An 18,397-nucleotide genomic window follows, 5' to 3' on the forward strand; every position below is an offset into this window, starting at 1 on the left:
AATATATTTTAGCTAAATCATAATGTTGTAATTTGGGGGAGGAAAAATTCCCCAAGGTGGCCACTGCGAGGAAAAAAATATTCAAAAGTTTTTGTAACTATACGGACACATTTATTTATAGTCGACTCACTTTTTTAGGCATGTGCTTCCATGCATGGGTGAGTACACACACGAAATCATCAGATCTACCACAGAATTAGGCTTTAAAATCTTAATACTCAATATTATCCACTGAATTTCAAGTTCAAGTGTAATAAAGAGTCTGACTCCACTTTTGGTAGTTGACAGCTGACAGTTTAAGCCCTACCACTTCCTTTTCCCCTGCTGCTGTACATCTGGGAAAACTGATAAGAAAGCCCACAGACGGCCTCCTTTGCTGTCAGCAGGCAATGCAAATCACACAAGCCTTGACCCACACACAAGGACCCTCATCCCAGACCCACCACCTAACCACCATCAAGCTCTGCACCAGTCTCTTTTCCTTGCTCTTTCAAGCCTTTTTTGGATCAGCATGGGAGCCAGCCCTGATCTCCCCAGAGAGCCTTATTATGTAATAAATCATTTCATGTCCTCTTGGTTCATGTGCAGTGCCCTCAGTTTCAACATCTGAACCAAATTTGGGGGGTGAAGGTTGGGAGAGTACATCCTGTCTATGCAGAGTGACTACAACAATCAGCTATAGCTGATTTACAACAGCTGGTTGGTGGGGGGAAGACACCAACGTGAGGATGGCAGGCAGCTTCTAGGATGGTCCCCAGAGATCCTCACCTCTTGATACTCAGGTTTCTCTCTTTACTTGAATGTGGGCTGGACCTAGTGACTTGCTCCTAATGAATATAATATGGCAAAGTGATGAGATGTCACTTCTAAGATTAGGTTACAAAAAGACCCTGACTTCCATCTTTCTTGCCTTCTCTTGCTCACTGAGGGAAGCCAGCTACCAGGTTGTGAGCTGTGCTATGGAGAGGCCAACTTGGAAGTTGATGCTCCCACAGTAGAGCTTTCAGATGAGACTGCAGCCCCAGCCGGAACTCCTATCACAGCTTCGTGAGAAGCCCTAAGCCAAAGGCATCAACTAATCTGCTCTCAAACTCCTGACACAGCAACTGTGAGATAATAAATGTTTGCTGTTTTAAGCCTCTAAATTTGGGGGTAATGTCGTTACTCAGCAACACCTAATACAAAGAGTGTGTTCTTGAGTATGAGACTTCATGGAGAACAGAAATAAGTATCAATAAGAGAAGAACGATAAAAGATTAGTGTCTCAGAGACTACTGGAAAGATAAAGGGGGCAGAAGCAAACTTCAAGTAATAAACTGGAAGCAGATCTTATGTTGACTAGAACAATGTAGTTGGTGATCTTGGTAAGCGCAGCATCTGATTGCCACAAGTAACCGGGAATCACAAGTGCCCTCCTGGTCTGAGAAAGTCAGTGACTACATCATTTTGGGAGGGAAGATGTCCTTTTTCCAACTGTCTTGAACCTTTGGTTGATCCCATATGAACATCAAGGCATGAAGCAACTGCTTCGTTCCGATGAAAGAGGTCAATGAAAACAGTGCTAAGTCAGCGCTCTTTTACCAAACAAGATCTCCTTTTACTAGCAGTGCCACAGAGAGCAATTTCACCTTAATTACAGCCCAGTCTTGATCACCTGTCATTGTTACTGATTGCCTGCATGAAATGAATGTCTTAAATGAGATGAAGTTCAGTCCCCTATTCCCTGTTTCAGGAGTGGCAAACCATCATTTTATCTGACATCACTTTTTGAAATCAGAATTTTCTTCAGTATTATCTGTAGATACCTTCCTCCTATTATCCTGGGAAGATCAGGGACATGCAATAGGATCTTTCTCAACTTCTCTGTACTTCAAATCTCTCTGCATAATTACCAATCTTCACCTCCTTTTGCCCTGTTTCAGAAAGAGTGGCAGTCTTCCACTTTCTCCAAGTTTGACCCCTCCACTAGCACTCTTAACCCAGCTCCTATCTCCCTTTGCTGAGCCATCAATCACCTCCACTCACATCTTCCTTCTTCGTAGTCTAGAAGTCTTTCCACCCACAGATTATGTTCTTCCACCACTGATACCCCTTCCAGCTACCATCCTATATCTTTCCTCCCCTCAACTGCGTTACTTCTTGACTTCTTATTCATTCTTAAACCTAGAGAAATTTGATTTACATACCTACCATTCTACTATGTTGTATTCAAAAGCACCACTACCAGCAGAATTATAGTGGGATGGATCCTGAATGGTGACCAGTTCGGATGAACTTACAGATATGCCCATGATTCAATCATTCTCATTCAGTGAAGAGCTATTCGCTGCCTGATATGTGCCAGGCACTGTTCTATGCTTACCAGTAATTCATAGATGTGCCAGGAAAAACAATGCCAGGGATATAGTAGTAAACAAAGAAGACAGGATTCTCTGCCCTCTTGGAGCTTACATTTCTAGCGTAGGAGGATAAACCAAAAAGGAAAACAAAATAACATAATTAAACAAGTATAAAGTATGTCAGCTCTGAGAAATGCTATGATAAAAATAAAGTAGGGAGGGGGGCTATACAGTACAATGGAAGTGGGAAAAGTGGTGAGGCAGGATCTTATAGAGATGCTTCAGGGCACAATGGTTAGGGGAGAAGATTCTGGAGCTGAAGGAGCTAGGTTCTTATCCCTCCTCTCCCATCTTCTAACTGTGTGTTCTTAGGCAAGGCATTTAACCTCCTGGTACCTTAGATTCCTCATCTGTGAAATGGGAAGGATGTTAGAACCTACCAAATAGGGCGGTTGTAAGGACTGAATGTGTTTACAATGTATAAAAGATTTAGAACATTGCCTGAGTTCAGTCAGGGCTCAAAAAATGTTAACCCTATTATTCATTCATTCAATAAGTATTTACTTAGCACTCATTAACCTGTTAGATTCTATGAAGTATATTAAAATGAGATGCATTCCTGACCTCTCAAAAAATATGGTATGAGTACATACACAAAAGCACAATACAAGGTGGTATAAAACAAATTCACTCTTTCAGAGGGAGACGCTTACTCTTTCAGAGGGAGACATTACACTCGTATTGTCACTCCTTACACAACATCAAGGTGCTCTGAAAGTATCTTCTCATCTAGGATCTCTCCTGGCCTTCACCACAATCATGAGAGATACTACTGCCCTCATTATACCTGTTGGGTAAGTAACACATAGGTATCCACTGAATCCCTACTCAACAACTTAGTGGCTCAGCCTGGAGGCGCAGGTGAAGTGGCCAGTGCACTGACTCAGAGTATGACCTTTTACACCACAAAAGCCCGTATTTAAATCAAGAACTACAAATTAAACTGTGTGATCTTGGACAAACGCTTTCACCTCCCAGAGCCTCAGTTTTCTCATGGGCGAGATGAGGACAATCAATTCTAGCTGCATCAGTCTCATGCAAGGACGAAATGAGGTATATGAGGGACTGTGCACATCTTCCAGCCCTTAACAAGTACCCAATAAAATGGTGGCTTTAAAAGAAAACAAGGCAAAGCAACGCATGTCTCTCGCGATTCTGTCAGCTTGTACTTCCATGAGGCCTCCAGATCACCTTCAGATTCACAGGATGACACAACAAACATGTCAATGAGAACAAAAATGAAATACAGGAACTATACCTGAGTCCACAAGAATTCACTTCCTCTCAAGCCAAAAGTTTCGTGAACTTCTCGTTTGCTTGTAATATAGAGAGCCGTGTTGCCATATGCAATATGGGGGGGGGGTTCTTTTTTTTTTTTAGATCTGCATTTAAGCTATGCTAACCAATGATTTCAAATGCAAATGAATAGTGCTTTACTCAAAATATGAGCTCTTGAAAAGTTTTGTGTAAATTGGGTTTTGTAAATCATCTCAAAGTTTCAAGGAAAGATTTTAATGTAAAGAATCTCTAGGGTGAATCCTTTCAGATAAACATGGATCGTTGCTAGATTGACCCATTGACCCAGTTTATCTACTTTATCTTCTTTTAACGTGCAGATTTTCAAATATCCAGGAGCTAACGCAGCACACATGACTTGGGTGGAAACCAGATTTCTTTACCCAGGAGAAAATGACATGAGAGACTGCTGAGGGTGGGAGTGTCTCTGTGAGAAAATGAGGGGTTTGATGCGAAGCTTAGAAAACTCAACTTCCACAAACTTAGGAAAGTTGTGCATAGCAGACTTTTGGGCTGAAATAGGTCCTTAGAAATATGAGTCTGCTCTGAGATTATAAACAGTGATCTGGGATGGTGCAAAGTCCTCAGGCTTCAGCACCCTGGAAATAACCTATATCAATAATTTACTCCTGAGTTCCCCCAAATGTCCCAGCTTGCAATCAAAAAAGACAGTGTGATTAGTAATAGTTCACACCTGTAATGAACAAACTGCGATCTTTGTGCATCAGAGAAAGCTTCGTGAGAGATGGCAACATTTGTCCGAACCCTCAGCAGTATGTGCCGGAAGCTAACTGAAAGGCACAATGAAAGATGAGGCCTGATATTTACCAAGTTCCAGCAGGACATGAAGGCGACGGCGTGGAAATGGATAAGCTGAACATACAGGCGACATCTATTCAAAGCATTTTCTCCTCTAAGCGGCTTGTATGGTTCAACTAACAGCAGTTGAGGCAACTGCGATTTGAAATCTTTTCTAGATCATATTCTTACAATGTTTTGCAACCTCCTAAATTGGATCTTTTGTGTCGAGATTTCTACAAGCAGGTCTAAATCCCTGAGAGAAAAGGAGGAGGAGGAGAGACGATGGTGGTGGACAGGATGGCTGGGAGAAGAGATAAAGAAAGAAGTGGAATCATTCACCTGCACACTGAGGGAAGGACACCTGCTAGGTCGCACTGCACCCTCCTATGTGGCTCTGGACCAGGCTCCTAGAGAACCAAGGTGGCTCGCTGTTGGAGTATTGGACCCTTCCAGCCAGTGTCCTACTAGAAACAACTTGCTGCTCTGGTCACCGGTTGCCCTAGCAACAGCCTAGATTATGTCCATGGGCATTAAAGCCAGGCAGTCCTGGGTGTTGGGATCCTGGTTCCTCTACTCACTCGCTGGGGGATTTGGGACAGCTTGCTCAACAGCTCTAGTCTCTGTGTCTTTTTTTTTAAATTATGTGTAACACAAAGTTATTTAAGTCAATAAATTTTTTTTTATTTTTTTTGGCGGTACGCGGGCCTGTCACTGCTGTGGCCTCTCCCGTTGCGGAGCACAGGCTCTGGACGCGCAGGCTCAGCGGCCATGGCTCACGGGCCCAGCCGCTCCACGGCACGTGGGATCTTCCCCGACCGGAGCACGAACCCGTGTCCCCTGCATCGGCAGGTGGACTCTCAACAACTGCGCCACCAGGGAAGCCCCTAAGTCAATAAATTTTTAAGGAATTTCACATGTTCTGATTCTTTCCACTGCCAATCACCTTAGTTCCTCCAAACTCATAATCTTCAAGATAAAACAGCCCTTTCAAAAAGAAGTTGTCATGTGAGTCAGCCCACAATTCTTTTAGTTAGGCTTCTTTGATCTCCAGTGAAATATGGACACGCTTCAAAATTCCCCACCTGTAATCTTTGGGATCCAATTTCCTCAAGCGATTTCCTTTAGGACCATGTTTAGGGTCAGGCGATGGATCTGCCTGGTACTGAATTTGACACCCTCTAAAAGTGTATTAGGTTCAAATCATAGTCACTCCTAAGCCATCACTCCCTAGAACAGTACAGATCATTGGGATACGCCAATACCGTTTTATCTGTAACACTGGATCATGATACTGTACCCAGGACCTCATAAGTCTGTTGTGCAACTGAAGAAAGGAATACACGCACAGCCATGACACAGAGCAGGGGCTCTGTGTGTCAGCAACAGGTACAGCTGCCATTCAAGCAGCATCAGGGACCCTTAGAGGACTTGCTTTATGGAGGTGTTTTTGGCATGATAATAAGAGATAACAGTCATAGAACACTCGCTATGCATCAGGCAGGCCAGGTTCTAAGTGATTTACCAGGAACTAACTCATTGAATCCTCACAATGCCCCTATGAGGCAGGTTTAAGGGCTATAAGCATTTTGCAGAGGCAGGGATACTAGGGGAGGAAACAGTGCTATTTCTGGTCCCAGGTCAGCCTGCAAGTGAGGGTTGGATGCAGGGTCTGTGCCCAGGTGGTCTGGCTCCAGAAACCATACACATCACTTTACACAGTACTGCTGCGATAACACGTCATTTAAAAAAAGCCAAACAAAGTGGTATCTGTAAACACATGCGTGGTCACTTAAACAAGTGTGGTATTATGTCAGGTCATATATATACATACAGTATACATACAGGTATATATACTTGAATATATGTCAAAACTATCTTCCTAGCCTAAAAGGACTTGCACAAGTCAACCAGCTGTCTGTCTGCACCCTGGACAGTGATAGCTTCTTCAAACAACCTGAACATTAGCAAAGGGACATCCAGGGTACTTTCCTATGGTCTCTTTACGGCACCATCATGTATCCACAACTTAAGTCACTGAAAGCAGAGACCTAGTAGTCACTTTGAATTCCACCCCTTCTAATACTTCTGAACCAATTCTCCAGCAAATATTCTATAGGTCTACAGATTTTAGAGCCGAGATTTCTCTTGTATCCATCCCTTCTTCTCCATTCTCAATCCCACTGTTTTCAGTTCAAGCACTTATCAACGTCCTTTCAGGTAACTGGATCGGACTCCTAACCTTTCTTTCTGACAACATTCTTGCCCACTCCTGCCCCCAAGAAATCCATTTTCCTCACTGCTATTGACAAATCATTTTAAAACACAAGTCTTAGAATATTGAGCCTCTACATCTAGAGAATGAAGCCTAAACTCCTTATTAAGGTACGTAAATCCCTTTTGATCTGATCTTTTCATCTCTTCCCACTTCCCCCAGACGCAACCACACATGCATTGGCAGCCTCTGTTTCCTCTGATCGGTAAGCCTTCTCCCTCCCATATACCCTCCCCACTAGCTTCTACATCCATAGCCGTCATTCGGAAAGACCCTCCTCAACCGTGAAAGCTTTGCCCAAATATCACCTGCTCTAGGAAGCCTTCCATGAATTCCCCATGAAAAGTTAGCTGCCTTTACCTCTGTGCCTATAACCGCCAAATCATAACTTTTCCCTTGACACTAGCATATAAGCCCCTGATGGCAAGTGCTGTGTGTACACAATATGTTCTCAGCCCCCAAACGGTTTCTGGCATGTTGGAGGAGCTCAACAAATTCTTGTTATATTATTACCTCAGCCCTATCATATTAGAGTTGTTTGTTGACAAGTCTGCCTTTTCCACAGGAATGTGAGCTCCTGGGGGCAGAGTCCTTTTTGCCTCCATCCCAGCACTTTTTTGCCTCTATCCCAGCACTTTTCACAGTGCCTGGCCAAAAACCAACCAACCAACCAAAAAACCCTTAGTATTTATTGAACAAATCAATGCATAGTCCAATAAATGAATAAACCACAGAAGCCTCCAGGATCTCCTTGCCTGTCAGAATAACCTAAAATTATGTTTAGTCGTATGTCTAGAGCTCTAGTAGTTTGTCTGTTATATCTACTAGTGTTTAGAGGGAATTCTCACCAGAAGCAAATCAAGTCCAGCTGGAAGATGCTGTTATAAAACAAACTAGATTCCAAGAGACCAAAAGGTGCATTGATTGCATATGTCATGAATATAAATAAAAATATTTATAAGCGAGATATAAATTTTAATTTGGAAAAAGAATAGCTCTTGCAGGATGTCTATTCAGGTGTACTTACTCAACAAAAGGAACTTGAAAAAGCCGTGATTTGATGTGTGGTCTACAAAGGACAAAATTCCCACTCAGGTGAGGGTTTATAAAAAAAACTCATTTCACAATGGCTCCTGGGAACTTTTGTGTTTGTTACGTCATTTCCCCGTGTGGTGGCTGTTAGGATCATCACTACTGCAGACAAGTAAATGAAGACACAGAGAGCTTCAGGTTGCAGAATAAACTCCTGCTGTAGTAGACCCTAGGGTTCTCTATTACTTAGAGTGGACCAAATACATCCAGCTATGTTATCCAAACGCAGAGTGACAGGTTGTTTGCTGGAAAAGGTGCCCTAAGATGGGACCTCATCTCCTGAAAGAGGCCTTAGAACATCTGCCAAATGCATTCCTGACTTAACACCTGAGCTCTCTGTGGCGACAATTGTTCAATTCCATTTACTTCATTGAGCACCTACTGTGTTCACCAAGCACCTACTGTGCCCAGCACATAGTGTGATTTCTATAATCTGAGAAGGGCATAAATGGTCCTGAACGACATGAATGTTGCACCAAAGACTGTGCAAGATTCCTGGTAACGTATTGCTGGACAGGCAAAGACAATCTTGAGGGAATATTTAAGGATAAAGGAAATTTTAAAAATTAGAAAAGGGGTGTGTTGATAGTATGTATGTATTTTTTTATATATTTGTTTTATTTTTGGCTGTGCTGGGTCTTCGTTGCTGCACGCAGGCTTTCTCTAGCTGTGGCGAGCGGGGCTACTCTTCCTTGCAGTGCACGGGCTTCTCATTGCAGTGGCTTTTCTTGTTGCGGAGCACAGGCTCTAGGCACGTGGGCTTCAGTAGTTGCAGCATGCAGGCTCAGTAGTTGTGGCACGTGGGCTTAGTTGCTCCGCGGCATGTGGGATCTTCCCGGACCAGGGCTCGAACCCGTGTCCCCTGCATTGGCAGGCAGATTCTTAACAGCTGTGCCACCAGGGAAGCCCGATAGTATATTTTTAAATGAAAAATTTGGTAACAAATCTGTGAGCACAATATTGTTATGTACACATATACTGTACAAAGACATGCACACAAACATAATGAAAGGAATGGAAATGTACACACCAGAATATTATCAATGCTTTCTCTATAGAGATTATGATTAGTTTTTTAGTGTCTTCCATAGACTTTTGTACAATACAGTGCTTTAATGATCCGATTATAAGTTTTTTAAAAGTTTTAAAAATAAAAGTTTTGCTTTAAAAAAAGGGGGGGAGGGGCTATAAAATGTAGAAAATGTTGCTGAGAAGGGGAAAGGGAGAAAGATAAGCACACACATTTCATGTTTGTAACATTATGTGGCGAGCGGGGGCTACTCTCCTTTGCTTTCCTGCTAGGACCAGGATCAGCCAGACTCGTCCCCAAGATGTGGGATTTGAACTTCCAGGAGAGGTAAATCAAGTTTCTTGGTTGATTTAGTGAACCATGTTTTCTCAATTGCTACATCACCAGTCTGGTGTATTAAATCAGAATCATTGCCAATGGCCAGTGTCCCAAACTCTGGAGTAGAGACCCAGCTCCAGCCTGGCAGTAGAGTGCGTACTTGAAAGGCTTTAGGTTCTCAGGGGATTCGGTTTTTCTACAGTGCAGTCGGCTTCCAAAACAGGAGGCAGCTGGCAGTGCTGGGGGTACTCAGAAATCAGAGACCCATCACGGAGTTTGAGGAACCTTATGGCGGAGGGTTTTATACTTTATGGTTTCTTAGTGGTGATCAAGAGACACCAGGTTTCACCTTATTGTCCTTTGACATCATGATTTTTTATAAAAGAGCTGAGAGGTAGAATAGAGCAGAGGACACCTGCTCTACAGGGCCACCCTCTGTCCCATCTTCCCACAGAACCACAGATCTGCTCTGAGCCCCAGGGTCATTATTCAACAAAATTTGCCGAGTCTCTTCCCCAGTTCATGCCCTGTGCTAGGTTTGGGAAACACAAAGGCATCTAAAATATGGTGTGTGATTTGAAGGACTCGCAGCCTGTGAGTGAAACAGGCTTGGGGGGAAAACAATCAAGAACATTATAATCTGTGGGACGTGATAGCAGAGAGGTAAACCCAAAGTGATGGGTTCCAGCAGACATTCTCTAAGTTACAACATTTGAAGGGAGTAGAGGTTTGGGGAAGGGGTGAGAAGTACTCACTATATTATGATATTTAGTTTTATGTATTGAATCGGCATCTCAATCTCCTTACTGTGTTACCCAGTGCCTCTCAACGCTGACTGTACATTAGACTAACTTGAGGCTGTTAAGGGAAATAATGATGTACAGGCTCCATCCAGACCACTTGGGTTAGAATCTCTGGACCACAAGCCTTGGCCATATTTTTAAAGTTCTCTGAGTTATTCTAATCTACAGCCAGGGTCAAGAACACAAGTGTAATCCTTTGCACCCCAGATTTCCCACATTCAAGATGAGAGTGACAGCTCCTGTGTTGGCATCTAAGAGTTACTGTGAAGGACCTATGAAACAGTATTATGTGAAAGCACAAGGAATAACGTTTTATATAAACCTAAAGCCATATTTCTCATGTTATCAATCAATGGGTAGCAATGCTTTAAAAAATGTTTACTTCTTGGATGGTTGCTTCGTTTGTTGTAGACTAAATATGACCCAGGATCCCATAAACTCCTTGGTGAGTAGGCAAAGTAGGCTTGCCATCGGCCCAATGTCAAATCGGCATTGGTATCGAGAAACCCAGAGTACTAAGTGACGAGTTTACTGAATTACAAAAACTACATAAGCATTACACATACAGATGTCATGGAAGTGTGAAGTACAGACTGCAGCTAGTTAAGTCCGGCTGCTGGAGGAGGAAGGAAGGGAGGGAGCTCACATTATTTGACCGCCTTCTGTGAGCTGGGCTCTTTATGTATATTACCCACAATGGCATGTTTGAAACATTAAGTTATGAAGTCAGTTTAGTGGGTCACAACCAGTATTTCTTAAATAAAATACAATGGAAGAAGAATAAAAAAGGAGAGAAATGTATGAAAGCTTTGTTTTGGTTATACAGGGATGGATTATGTGTACATGTAACATACTGCATTGTGATAAAAGACGATTTCTTACTCCAGGCTGCTGCAAAAATATTTGAAAATCACCACCTGAAGAGACAGTTATTATGAAATTCAATTTACAGAGGCTCAGAGATCTTAAATAATCCACCCAAGGCCTCATGGCTAGCAAGTGGCAGAACCCTTTTTACCAATATACCTTAACCTCCTGGAAAGGGCAAGCCTCACTGATGAAGAAATAATAGATATCTGCAGAAGGAATATACACGTTTTCATAATTATTATTTTTAATAACACTAGCTGAATGACAGTATTGCTGCCTCATTTTATCGTTGAGATGTAACGTTTTCCAGATTCACTGATTTATTAACTGTCATAACACTAGCCACAGTTTGAACCCCAGCTAAAATTTTCTTTTCACTTTCATCACTTCTAAGCTTGGTAGGAACTCCTATGCTGCGGGTTCGTTTTGTTTTGATTTCTTTCCTTTGTTACTCCAGGCACATCATTTCTCCACGAGGAAGCACAGGCCCCCTCCCTGGCTCCCCCTCCCCCTTCCTGCGAGGTGCAGCCGCCCCCAGGCTAAGCCCACCAGCCCAGGGCACACCTGGCTGTCTTAGCAGACCCTAGTGGCAGAGCGGCTGAGTGGACAGATTTGCACACGAGTGCTGCACCTGGACAAACAGGACTCAGACCCTTCAGGTCCAAGGGCAATATTGCCCCATGGATCATTTTACTGGCTACAACCTCAGCTTTCTCACTGAGAAATTCCTTCCCAACTCAGGGTCTGTAAAATCCCAAGAACGCTTCTTAGCAAGACAGACTTCAGAGTGGTTTTGACAACTTGGAAATATCACCGAAGCGATCGTTTAATGATTTTATGTGTTTTTCTTCTTGAGCCTCCTCTGTTTCTTCAAGACCCACAGATTTTTTTTTTTTTTTCTTTTTACTGTGGCTAAGCAGAGCCCTGACCTTGTCCACAAATATCCTTCGGCCTAATAAAAAAAATGATCAAGCACAAGTACCCAAACCCACAAAGTTGGAGGAAAACCCTCTACAGACCAGCCCACCTGTACTCACAAAGCCAGGGAGGTTTCCACTTGAGGGCAGGCATTATTTGGGGTTGGGGGGTGGGTAGATGGGGAAGAATCTTTGAATGAGGAGAGATAGGGTCACAGAGAGATGGGGTCATGATAGAAGAGGTCTGGGAGTAGAACTCCCTCTACTCGAGTTGAACCTATTTCCCAGGCTGCTGGGCTATTGGGGAGAAGTTTCAGTCTCCTCTATGCTGGAGAGGTGGCAGTGGTTAGTCAGTCTTACCTTATCCAGGGGGACATGGGCTTTGATTAAGGGGGGGGGGCAGGTCTGGCTACATAGATTTTGGGGTCACTGCAAAAAAGGGGGCTCCCTGTTGAAAAATTATTAAGAATTTCAAAATGGTGACCATAGAACATTAAACCAAACACGGGACCCTGTGAGACCGTCCATACAGGTCACACGCCCATGAAAGTGACCCTGAGGGGGAGAGTTACATTTTTAGCACCATATCACCTGGATATTGAGTCATTAAATAAAATGAACCTTCCTGCTAACCCTATCCCCTGCTACCATGTGTACACATTTTTTACGTGGATGCTCTGGTTACCATGTTCCAATAGGCTGTATAACAAACATTTAAATAGAATTTACTAGGTACCGGGCCCTAGACTAATAATTAATATGCATTATCTTGTTTAATATTGACAAAAACCCTAGGAGGTAAGAAGTACTGTTGTTCCTTTTTGCAGATGAGGAAACTAAGGCTTAAGGGACGATCATTTATTTGCCTAAGGTTATTCACTAGAAAGTGGCATTCAGCCTGTGTGCCTTGGGACTGGGAGAGGCAAGAGAGGCACTTGCCATGGGAGAAAAACTCAAGGGGATGTGAAAAAACCTAGTAATCAAGATAAGTACTACTTTAATGCAGTCTTTTAAACGTTTTGAGATCATTGTAGATTGATATGCAATTGTGAGAAATAATATTCTTGGTACTCTTTACTCAGTTTCTTCCAATGGAAACATCTCACAAAACTATGGGAAATATCTTAACTAGGTTATTGACATTGAAAGAGTAAAGATACAGACCATTTTTATCTGCACAAGGATCCCTCACATTGCCCCAAATTTCCTTTTTTTACTCTGTGACAACACAGAAATATCAGATACCAAAGTCCATATTGCCCCTGTGTTGACCCAAATACATGTTACCAATTATTTATTATACTTTGGTATCATTAAAAAATCATTCTGCAAATTCCTTTAGTTTTCCTTCTAGGCATTACTCAAAGTTGGACATTTCCTGGCTAGCAACAGTTTGTAAACTACACTCTTCTTATTAGGAAAAGAATCACAGAAGTCCCAGATAAAAGTCCCCATAGGTGATTTGTGTAGAATGGGAAAAAGCCTCACAGGTAATCCGCAATACGATACTGCATCACACTAGCTTCGCCCTTGACTACCCATCGTGTTACTTTAATAACAAACATATGGGAGGACCAAGGAGCTGATTCTCTGGGGTAAGCCAGACAGGGACAGAGCCCAAAAGAGAGAGATCCCAGATTTACTTGACAAGGCCATATTTTCCTGGGGTGCTTTGGACAACGTATGGATGACACAGCTGCAGATCTTGGCTATTCTAGTTTAGTTTCCCATGGTGCCAGAAAGTGTCATGCGGAGGTAATGACCAGTTGGTATGAGTGTGATTCCCAATGCCTGTGCAGCTACTTATTTTCACTCTTTCTGGCCCATCCTCACCCATTCCCCTTACAGCTACAAATCTTGATTGATGGTCAGTCAACACAGGCTTTGTCAACATAACAGAAGGGTAGAAATAAAACTGTCACTAGAATAGTGCTTCTCAAACATCCATGGGCATGCAAACCACCTGGAATATTGTTACAAGACAGATCATAATTCATTACGTCCTGGGTGGGGCCTGAGTTCTGCATTTCTAACAAGCACCCAAGTGATGCTGATACTATTGGTCCGTGAACCACTGCTCGTAGAAAGAACCCATCTCACCAGGACCTGCAACTGAATTCCCTGAGATTAAATTCAGGTTATAATGAGACTGGGGTTTTGCTTTTTGTTAGGGGACTTTCATTGGCCAGGTTAGACAGAGAGCTTTGGTCATTCAGCCCCCTCTAGTGGATGAAATTATGACATGGGGGGAAAAAATCAGGCTTCAATGAGAGAGCATCAAAAGGACAGGAAGATGGAGCACGTCCTGGCACTATTGGAATCCCTGGTTTCAGAGGCTCCTGGAGCCCTGCTGAATCCCACACCGCCTGGTTGTTCAACTCTTCATTCTTCAGATTGCCAGGGCAATAACTTTCCTCTCTTTGTTTAACCACCTATAGTTAGCTTTCTATTATTTACGATCAAGATTCCTAACAAAAATTATAATGTGATGGCTAAATAAATTATGACATTTCTCCATGGAAGAATCATACAGCTATCAACAACCATTATTTCAAATATACATATCTATTTTTTTTAAGATGGACAAATATAAGGTTAAGTGAAAAAAGCATAAGACCAGTGTAGACATAGAGCATAATCTGAACTATATAAATTTTTGAAGAATATTAAAAGTCAATCCTGAAGAGCATAAACAGTAGTTATGGTAGAGGCTGAATAATGGACCCCTGAATGTGTCCTAATCCTCAGAACCCGTGAATGTTACCTTACTTCGCAAAAGGGACTTGCCAATGTGATTAAAGATCTTGAAGTGGAAAGATTACCCTGGAGTATCGGAATCAGCTTCATACCACCACAACGGTCCTTGTAAGAAGGCAGGAAGGTCAGAGTCAGAGGAGATGATATGAGGGCAGAAGCAAAATTCGAGTGATGTGCTTTCAAGTGGCAGGAAGGGAATCACAAGCCAAGGAAACGGGTCCCAGAAATTGCAAAAAGCAAGGAAACATTTTGCGCTCAGAAGCTCCAAGAAGGAATCAGCCCTGCCAACACCTTAACTTTAGCCCAATGAAACTGATTTCAGATTTCTGACATCCAGAACTGTAAGATAACAAATTTGTGTGGCTTAGAGCCATTATGTTTGTGATAACTGGTTACAGCAGCAATAGAAAACAAACGTAGTAGTTGTCTCTGTACTTTCCTTTGATCAACATCTTACTTAAAAGAAACACAAATCAATTTAACAGAAGGATTAAGTACGGCTTGCTGTAAGAGGTGGTATGAATAATATTTTTCTACATTTCAACATAGCTCGGTTCCTGTCTAGGACTGTAGAATATAATCAGAATGAAGCACTATTTCAATGCATATTGCAGGAGAATCTCACTCTGCACTAACAGAATTCTGGTCCCATAATTCTCCTAGAAAAGATTCCTGACTTCTGCTGTTAATATCCAACAGGTGACTTAAAATGCATGCACAGGATTGACACCTGATAAAAACCAAAAGGCACACTGACGTACTCAAATCACAAAGCACATCAAAGGCAGAGCAAACTCTTAAACCACTTGGAATTCCCCATTCTCCTCTCAGTGTATTCCCAGCACTGTGACTCTGGAATCACATATGGAATCACCAAGAACAACAACAATAAAAAAAAAAGTGGCATGACTGCTACATGCCTGGGTAAAGAGTGTTAGTCTGACATTCCCAACCCAAGGCCAGGATCACTGGCCCTTCTTCTGAGTCCCCATAGTCCTCTGTGTACATTTGTTCTGTTGTACTTAACTCACCCTCTCAGAATTCTTTGTTTATGCATTCACCTCCCCAAATAGACTTTGATTTCCTCTAGCGTGTGGTCTATGTCTTACTCCTTTTCGATTTCCCAGCCTAAGACGGTGCCGGGTGTAGATAGAGCATTTACAAATGTTTACTGAATGAAATTAAATTGAATCCTAGCCTTGACCAACAGAACCTTTGAACTCTTACCCACCCAAGGTAATAAGAATTCAATTTTCTTGATTCTATGTTCAAAGAAATTGCTAAAGTAGAACTACATGACATCTTGACTGACTCTCCCCCAGGCTTTGGAAGAACATGAGATGCTTCTAAAGGAAACCGGACGATCTCTGTTTAACTTTAGATTTTAGTTTAGATTTCTAAGGGGAAAATTCAGACAGTGCCCTGGACCTCCAAATGAATTCATGATGAATGAGAGCTCCACCAAGTCCCCTAGTTTCTCTTCTCCAGGATTGACTGAAGCCAGGCCGATACTGGTTGATGGAAATTCTCTCTCTTCCTCCTCATGATGCTTTGCTGAATTTGGTACCAAAACACCCCTCAAATTCTTGGTCCCTGAGCATCTTCTCCAAAGACAACTAAAGTAGCTGGCTGAAGCAGTTCCTTCAGCATACTATAGTATGTAAAAGCGTTTTGGCTTTGGGATAATTTTGATGTGGGCTTAAATCCTAACTATAACTTTCAATAACTAAGAAACATTGGCCATTTTATTTATCTGAACTTTAGTTCCCTCATTTAGAAAGTGGGGACAAAATATGTACCCAGAGAGTGTTGTGTATTTACATAAATTGTGTAACATACAAGAATTCCCGCACATAGCAAGTACTCAAGAAGTAATAGCTGCTATTGTCATGAATAATAATTATTATCCCACACAAGTGCCTCTGAAGAGGGTAAGGCCTGATGCTGCATATACCCAACTGCCCCAAATTTGAAAGACACATCTCCTCAGGTTTTTTTTTTTTGCGGTACGCGGGCCTCTCACTGTTGTGGCCTCTCCCGTTGCGGAGCACAGGCTCCGGACGCGCAGGCTCAGCGGCCATGGCTCACGGGCGCAGCCGCTCCGCGGCATGTGGGATCTCCCCGGACCGGGGCACAAACCCGTGTCCCCTGCATCGGCAGGCGGACTCTCAACCACTGCGCCACCAGGGAAGCCCTCCTCAGGTATTTTTTTCTCCCACATAGCCCCATCTAGTGGTGAGGCCACAAGTAAGAATGATTTTATCTTGGTCCACAGAACTTGCACCATCAAAAAGAGAAGACTCACTCCTAATAGCCAAACAATCTTAACATTCACATTTGGACTCGCCTCATGCATATCCATGCATTTCTTCCCTTTCTTTGGAAATGAAACCATGATTGACCTCGTTCCTCTAGCTATTCCTTTACAAAGTTTACTAATGTTTTAGGATTAAAGTCTCAAAAGCACTACAGTCAAGATATTTCTATTTCCCAGCCATAAACAAGAACAATTGCAACAACATGGATGCAACTAGAAATTATCATACTAAATGAAATAAGTCATAAAAAGACAAATACCATACGATATCACTTACATGTGGAATCTAAAATATGGCACAAATGAACCTATCTACAAAACAGACTCACAGACATAGAGAACAGGCTTGTGGTTGCCAAGGGTGGGGGGAGGGATGGACTGGGAGTTTGGGGTTAGTAGACGCAAACTATTACATTTAGAATGGATAAACAGCAAGGTCCTACTATACAGCGCAGACAATTATAATTAATCTCCTGGGATAAACCAAAAGGGAAAAGAATATAAAAAAGAATGTATATATGTGGATAACACAGTCACTTTGCTATACAGCAGAAATGAACATAACATTGTAAATCAACTATACTTCAATAAAAAAAATTAAATTTAAAAAAAAAGAAACTTCTGGGCTTCCCTGGTGGCGCAGTGGTTGAGGGTCCGCCTGCCAATGCAGGGGAAACGGGTTCGTGCCCTGGCCCGGGAAGATCCCACATGCCGCGGAGTGGCTGGGCCCGTGAGCCATGGCCACTTAGCCTGCGCGTCCGGAGCCTGTGCTCCGCAACGGGAGAGGCCACAACAGTGAGAGGCCCACGTACCGCAAAAAAAAAAAAAAAAAAAAAAAAAAGAAACTTCTATTTCTAACCAAGATGGAATGACAGGAACCAGACTTACTCTTTTACCTGAAATAACTGAAAAACAGGACAATATATATGAAACAATAAGTTTCAAGTTATTGTACATCAGCAACAAAGGACTATATTCCCTGAGAGGTGGAAACAAATGTTTCCTACCATTGCTATGGCTTTATGCCTGGAGACACTTTCCCAGCTACAGAGCGTGGAAAAGGAACCCAGGTTGAACCCATCAAACTCCCTGGAAGGAAGAGATGACTCTGGGAGTCCAGAGAGGACAAGGTGGCTAGAATTCAGAGTATGGACTACCAGAGATGAATGAGTCGCAGAAAGCAGGCTTCATAGATCTGCAGAGGACATTCCTTGAGTCTTCAGCTGAGTATCAATCAGCACATGTAAGTAAATAAACTACTCAGGCCAGGAAAAGAACTATCTGAAAGCATTATAAGGACCAACACTTGGAATTCAAACAGGGCTGAATTATAGCTTCTGTTCCTACCAGCCAGAACAGAGAATATCATCATTTATAGGATACTGTGCTGATACTCAAAACAGATCTGTCTCAATAGTGGGACAGAATTAGCCTTAGACTAAATATTGCTCTGGTCTCACCTAACGCTATTTAAAAATATACTTAAAAGGATTAAATTTCTTCCAAGGAATTTAACTGCATTTAA

Source organism: Grampus griseus, assembly GCF_964374135.1.
Source record: "Grampus griseus genome assembly, chromosome: 17".
Classification (NCBI taxonomy): Eukaryota; Metazoa; Chordata; class Mammalia; order Artiodactyla; family Delphinidae; genus Grampus; species Grampus griseus.